The sequence below is a fragment of the Chlamydotis macqueenii genome, chromosome 17 (genome assembly GCF_036417535.1).
Source record: "Chlamydotis macqueenii isolate bChlMac1 chromosome 17, bChlMac1.mat, whole genome shotgun sequence".
NCBI classification, from domain to species: Eukaryota; Metazoa; Chordata; class Aves; order Otidiformes; family Otididae; genus Chlamydotis; species Chlamydotis macqueenii.
The window spans coordinates 548084-555358 of record NC_141572.1 but is presented as its reverse complement, the minus strand read 5'-3'; the positions used below and the strand labels follow the sequence as shown (position 1 = coordinate 555358).

The 7275-nt window shown below is 46.6% G+C and overlaps 1 long non-coding RNA gene across 1 annotated transcript; it reads left to right on the top strand.

Moving 5' to 3' along the window:
- Positions 1-66: 66 nt before the first annotated feature.
- Positions 67-7067, top strand: LOC147598537 (uncharacterized). Its single transcript, XR_015260434.1, has 3 exons — positions 67-1268; positions 2525-2664; positions 5191-7067. It is a non-coding gene; the product is annotated as an uncharacterized LOC147598537 (long non-coding RNA).
- The last annotated feature ends 208 nt before the right edge of the window (positions 7068-7275 follow it).

The window sequence follows — 7275 nt, the reverse complement described above, 5'->3', positions numbered from 1 at the left end:
CATCACGGGAAGCGAGGGGCCCGCGGCCGCGGGGCACGATGGGAGGGGGCTGCGGTCCCGGGCACCATGGCGGGCGGCGAGGGGCGGCCGCCATTTCCCGCCGCCTTCCCTCAGCGCAGGGAGGCTTGAGCTGAGGCCGCACGCTGGGCCTCTGGCTGGGCATGGCTTCCTGCGAGGCCACGCTGCTCGCCTCGCCATTCGCCTCGCCGTCGCGGTGGGCTCGGGCGTCCCCTCGTGCCACTGAGCCCCTTCAGAAAGAGCCCGGCGCGGCGGTAAGCCGGCGGTTAGTGGCCCCTCAGTAGCAGGCCTAAGGCAACAAGAAAATGTGTAAGGTTTAGCGACCTAAGCGTAAGCCACATAGGTAGGTTGGGCAAAAATGCTATTGGATGGCCATACACACACACACAAAAAAAACCCTAATATAGGGAATGGCTGCTTGTGAGCTATAAAATGCTCTGTTTAGCATATCTTTGCAACTTGGTTTTTAGTGATATGCTCTCCTTAAACTAATTTTTAGTCTTAGCAATTTCTTTCTCCTTTTGAAAATGCCATGGATCTGTAATAGTGTGCATATGCATTCATTAATTAATCTTGTTAGTAATCTTGCAACATATACCAGTATTTTTATACTGATTTGGAAAACCTGAGCCTCAAGAAGTGACTAAGTGATCAAGGTTCCTTAAGGTTATCTTACAAACATTAACATCCAGGCTTCAGTTCCAACCAAGAGATGACTCTAAGATTGCTGAAGTTTGTCTTCTGCATTACCTGATCAACAGCAACTTTCCCTGCATCAAACTGGCAAGTACATTGTTATACAGTGTTGGTTTTCTGACCAGGTGCATTCCTGTCATCTTGAAGGGAAGCTGATAAAAGCTTTAAGACCACAAGAGGGCACGTTTAATACAGCTGACTGCTCTCCCTGCCAGGCACAACAGCTGAGCAGCGCAACTTCATGCCCGCATGCAAATTTAGTACGTTGGAGATGTTCCAGTTTCTTCTACTGAAAACTGAAATAATTCCACAGTGCCTACAGCATCTTTGTCACTTCTTTGCGTTATCCTCTGTTGCATAAGAGCCAATTATTCACAAAGGTGTTGATGAGTTACGTGAGACAGACTATTGTCTGCCTCACAGAGTACAAGGCTACCAAGGTCATTTGATATTATCAAAGAGCTGGTAACTTAGGATGGATCTGAAATCGCTTCATACCGGGTGGCAAAATCCTGGAGTCATCCTTCCTCTTGGAAAGTCCTCATTCTTCGAAGGTGAGAATGCAGTGTACTCCCTTGGACCTCAGACCTCTGCGTGCCTCACATGCAATAGCAGTCTCACCCGAGTCTCCATTCTGCATTCCTTCTGTTAAAACAAGTATAACCCAAAGTTACTGTATTTGCCTCCTTCCTTGGGGAAGAAGAACTGATGTGTTTAGTGTCTTTGTTTCTTTGCTGTTTCTGAGATTATTTTGATTCAGCTGGAAACGTTCATGCATTTCCTTTCAATAAGGTCTCCTAAATGATGTTACTAGCGTTGGGTGTTTTCTTTAGGCTTGAAGAGAAACAGAAACGAAGTACACTACCATTTGGAAAACTGACTGTAAAAATGGTGTCGTGGGACTCCTTTTTGCTTCCCACTACAGCTGTGCCAGGACTGACTGCGGCCATAGAGGAGAATTCGTGCCTATATTTGGAGAAAGTGATGGAATCTTTAAAAAGCAGTATCTTTCTTCATCCCACAGCAGATAAAAATGTTGGCTTTGCCAGTTTACCTAGATTTGCACATTCATAGCTGTGTTCAGGTCAGATGCTGGTGCACTACTCTGGAAACTCTAGTGTCTTTGGCCCTGCTTAACAAAGCAAATCAGCACAGGTTGTGGACGTCAGCCGAGGGCCGGTTCTCAGCTGGCAGAGTTAGGAGTCTCGCAGCTTCATGGAGGAGGCCTTAGGCAGGGAGCAGTCCTCTGAGTAGAGGAGGCTTGTTTTCCTACCTGTTAAAAGGAGAGCAAGGCTCTTTACTTTTGTCACTATTCAGTGAGCATCCTCTTGCTTGAGGGAAAGTAAAACCGATTTTGGAGTTCTAATTGCTGTGGTGCTTGTCCCAGCTGGGAGAGGCAAGCCCGCAGGAAGGAACAGCTTGAGCACGTGGCTGCTCTCTCTTTTGCTGCCATGTGTTTGAGATCAGACATCTCTCTGGGCAAAGCTGACTTAGTCTCTTGAACGTCCTTAACTAATCTGCTCCCATCTACTACATCTGGGGAGATAACAAGGATGAAGATGTTTCCTCTACTTAGAAGCCCTGCAAGTTTTGAAACTTGGAGTTTAGTTTGCGGGCTTGGAGGGAGAGCGGTGCTTAGTTTATTGTTTATCATCGCTTTTTCAACTGTAGTGTCATGAGATGAGACAATTAATATTGGAGCACCCCTACTTGTTAGTTTACGCGTTTCTGATGCATTTACAATCAGTTAAAAGGGCTGTTGACAATGCACAAGGGAAAATATAATTTAATGCATTCTTTTTGCCTCCAGAATTACTTTGCAAAGCTGATGGTGCACAGGGGACCGAACTCCTAGGTGAAAAGGAAGCCTTGCTGAAATCTGCGAGCTATTCGGAAGCACAGATTGCACCCTGAATGCACGCGGGCAGGAGCTGGATAGCAAAGTATGATGTAATTAATCTGTTTTTCTCATGACCTTTTTTTTTTTCCCGGAAGTAAGTTAGGGCTTTGCTCAGACCAACAGTTCACCTAAACTCATCCCCAATACTTGCTGTAAAAGAAGAACAGGGCAAACATAGCTGTTGTATCACTTCAGTTTCCTCTTTATTAATGTTTAAGTGACTAACTCTGAATTCCTTAACTGTAGGATGTGATAGTTCAGTAAAGTCATGAAGCCTCTCCAGAAGGAGGTACACACAAAGAGAATGCAGTAAGTAAAGTCCCTGCAGAAACAAACGTAAAGAAAATAATAAAAAAAAAAAGCAGCAGCTTTGTCATACAGAGAAGAAAGGCAAGACAAAAGCCAAGTATAAGAAAAACCATTTGGAAAATCCCACCACCACCACAAAAAAAACATCCTTGTGTTAGACTTCTGAAGCAGGTTCCAAAGAGCAAACTCCACAGTGTGTAGGACAAGAGCAGGACATTAATAAATAATGCATGTTCTCCATCACAGAGATTTTCATTTATCCTACCAACATGAGTTAATTAATAATGTAAAAGGGTGCTGTGATCCTCATGTGGGAGGTCTTACAAAATGAAAATTCAAGCAGTTTAAAATGCAGTAGATTGCTGCCTATTAAAAAAATGTTAAGGGATTTACTGTGTTACTACTTTAATTATATATTAAGCAGCAAGGTTTTGATGTGCGTTAAGTGTGGCATTTGCAATCCGAGCACTGCAGGATTAAGTCCCATCAGGTACAGTAAAACCAGGGGAAGTATCTGATTATAAACACAAATAAAACTAACACAGATGTCTGTTATGAAATGCTAAGACTAAGCAGAAAGCACTACTTATATTTCAGTTTCTCTCATCCAAGCTTCTTTTAATAATACAGTTCCAATTAAATTTTTATCTATACAACTTTCATCACAGCCCTTCACTTTTAAAATTACTGGAGATTTAAATAATTTAATTAGTTTTACACATAGAAAATTGTTGCTGTTCCTCAGAAAAAAAGACGCTAAAGTTTTCGGAATAGTGCACCAAGATCTGTCCCGAACACAGCTACAAATACACAAATCCAAGTGAGTAAACTGGTAAAGTCAACATGTTTCTCTGCAGCGGGTCAGTGACAGAAATTCACCCATGGACACATATGCTTTTGATTAAAGAGTTTAATTTTATTTTTGGACATTTAAACTAACTCAGAGTAGAATTAGCTGAATAACAATGGTCTTCGTAAATTAATGAGGGATGAGGTGTTCAAGCTCTTTGTTGGCTGAATGCGTGCTGCTCTGTCTGAACACATCATACACAAGGCTTTTAACTGACTCAGTTTTTAGTGTTAGAAAGTTTTTAGTAATAAAAAGCGCTCAACAGAGTTACTATCATGAAAGAGCTTCTCTAGGAAGTGGTATAATTCCTGTTACTTTAAAATTAGGAGAAAATCCTGAGGAAACAGTTTTGTATGTGCATTACTTGCTCTAAATATGTATTTTCAGTTTGATGCCATTTAAAACAATTTTACCACTGACCAAAAGTCACAGTCACCACTAAATGACAATCCTTTGTATTTTATAGAGAAGCTGGATGACTTGGGTGAGGCTGTAAAGGAACTGAGGGAGAAACTGATAGACAAAATAAATCAGCTCTCCCAGATCTCAGACAGCTGGGATTTGGGAGGTCCTAGTTCCCCATCCTGAGATGGTGATGTTCTGACTCTGCTTCTTCTCTTGGCTCTTCCATGTGGAGAAGTCTGGTGTCGTCGTCCTTTTCACATTAGTTTTCTGTTTGATGCTAACTATGCTGTCTGAACTTCTTTGGCTTTTCAAGGCAAACATTGCTTTTGCTCTATGACAGATCGCTTTAAAAATGCAAGTGGACATGCATTCTTAATTAGGGTGAAAACAAAGTCAAATAAGGCTGAAATAAACTGCATTCTGGTCTAGCACAACATTAGCCCTTAAATAAATAGCGAGAAGCCTGGGCTGTCTCTGTACGGCAGATGGCATTACAAATAATATTTATCAGACTCCAATCCCAAGGCTGAGGTGGTAGGGAGGGAGGATTGACGTCAGCTATGAGTGAATCAGTCTTAATACAAGCTGAGAAACTGCTTGTGCCTTCAACAGTTGATTACGTTGCACAGCACTTCTGCTTCGCGCTCCCCGTTGCATTTATCAGTCTGTCTGAGCAAGCCTAGCGGGAAGAGTTCATTTTGTTTTGCAGCTTACATGCACCGATGTAAATGGATCTTGGACTCTGAGGTGGGAAGATTCCACCCCGCTGCAGTAACCAGGGGGATGCCCTTTGCCCCAGTTTTTTCTGCCAAATTTGTGCATTCAGGAATTTTAAACAAGTATCACTTGGCAGGATATCCACCCTCGGGGTACAAGAATAATACTGAGTGAGACAGCAGGGCATGTCCTGGGAGTGATTTATGGAAAAAGCTATCAAGACTGGTACTGCACGGTGGGGAAAACCCGTTCTGTCCTCTTTCATTAAAAATAGTTGTTCTTTGTCTCACAGGAGCTGAGTGATCCTCTGAATGAAAACCAAAAGCAATTTTTTCACCTGCGTTCAGCGTCATCGTGCAGGAGTGAAAGAGTTCAGCAAAGGTTACTAATTATCACATAACTGCTGTAGTCTTCCTTGCCCGTCTGGCCAGACCTGGGTGGGTGACCAGGGACGGAGGGAATATGTACTGCTCACGGCGTGCCTTGGCTTGGGAGCCCTTGCCAGGCACGGAGTCATGCTCTGCCACGTGTGTTTGACAGCCTTGTGCTCACACCGACTGTCTCAATCTGCGAGCCATGGTTGATTGGCAGAGCGCTACGGATGGCGTCCCGTCCGGCTCTGGGAAACACGCTGTGGTGAGGCACGGGGAGCTTGGGGCGGGATCACGGGCTGAGAAGCCAGCGTAGGACAGATCGCCTTGCGCTAACCTGGCGCTGTAGGCAGTATTGAAATCTGCCGCATTAAAGAAAAAGGGGTTAGGCCGGGTCGGACTTACCCTGGAAGGGACCTGGGCAAGAAGGAGGAAGAATGAGAAAGAGGGGAGGGAAAGAATGACTCTGTGGGGGAAACTGACAATATGCGCTTCCCTTTCCTGCTGGAGATACGGGAGGGGGTGAGGCAGCCACGTTTGCTGCTGAGGAGAGCTTGTACCTTGCAAGTGCTGTTTGTCATCTCGCACACCTTGACGGGCCTTGGCAGCAGCACACCCTTATCTGCAGCACATTGGCAAATTCGGGTGTGCGGCAGTTTCCTAATTCCCCAAGGCTGGGCCTGGCCTGCTCTTTGCGTTCCCCGCGCTCTCCTTCTCCCCGTTCCAATGGGCAGATGCATTTTTTTTTTAGTAAGTTTGGATACAATTTCAGCTTTAGGTGGAAAATTTTCATGCTTTGCTTAAGCCTTTAGCAGTTGAAAGGGGAGGAATAGTGTCTGCGTCAAGAGACACGGCAAGTGAAACGCCTCCCGTCTCGTAACGCTGTCGTAATGACGGTGGGTTGGGCCTGCGGAGTACGCCACACGGTGTTTCCTTTCACTGGTGTCAGCTCGGGGCTGGGGTTTCAGACCTACCTCCGCTTTATTTACACCCGCCTATTGTTTCGTTATTTACCTGTCTCGGGTTATAAAACCCAGCGGCAGCCTCTGTACGCGGGGGTACGCGGAGGCATTAATTAAATTTGCGCATGTTGTGCAGAGCTGCCTGCTAGGAACTTCCGAAGGGATGAGCCGTGTTGCATGCCCGCAAGGGCACGGAAAACCTAGTTGCAAAAAGATAAGGAATTGGGTCTTTTTGAACACAGCGGGTCGTTAAAGTATTGATGTCTTGGCATTTTGGATGTCTTTGAAGTTGTCGAGAGGGACACCTAAAAGCCAGCTGGCTGCCTGCTTTTGTAGCACACGCTCACCTGCAGTTACAGTGATTTTCGTGGTTTTTGCGTGGTGACTGCACGCTGTGGCCTTCCCGTGAGGGTTTTGTTTGGCATCTCCTATCCCGTACCCAAAATAAGACAAACGCTCCGCACTTTCTTGAAATTTCCACAGAAACCACACAAACATCACGCGCCGCAGTGAGCTGGCGCTCTCCCTAACTGCTCCCCGCCGGGGAAAACAGGGGGAGTTGTCCTTTAAAAATAAATTTTTGTGTGGCGTGACTCACATAACCGTCCTTAATAAGCCAGAAAGTACAAACGGCCACCGAGTCCCGGCAAGTTATGCGGAGCACGCCAGACACGCGGCCTGATATGGGCGTGGAGGGCAAGTATCTGGGTTAGGCGCAGCCCCGGTGTTGAAAACCTAATTGCGATAATTACAGGTAAAAACGCAGCGAGCCGGAGAAACGTCTCCCCGGTCCGCACCGACACCCCGCCGTTCGGGGCCTGCGGGGCTCCGAGGCGCGGAGCCGGGGTGGGGGAGAAGGCCCGGCCCGGCCCGGCCCGGCCCGGCTCGACCCCTCCCACTCGCGCCGCCGCCGCGGGGGCTGCCGGGAGCCGCGCGCTGTTATTGTCCCGCAACATGCAAATGAAGCGCGGCGCGGAGCCAATGGAAGCGGCAGCCGGCTGCCGCGCAAGCGTGTTGAGGCGGGGCGGGGCTGACCTCGCAGCCCGC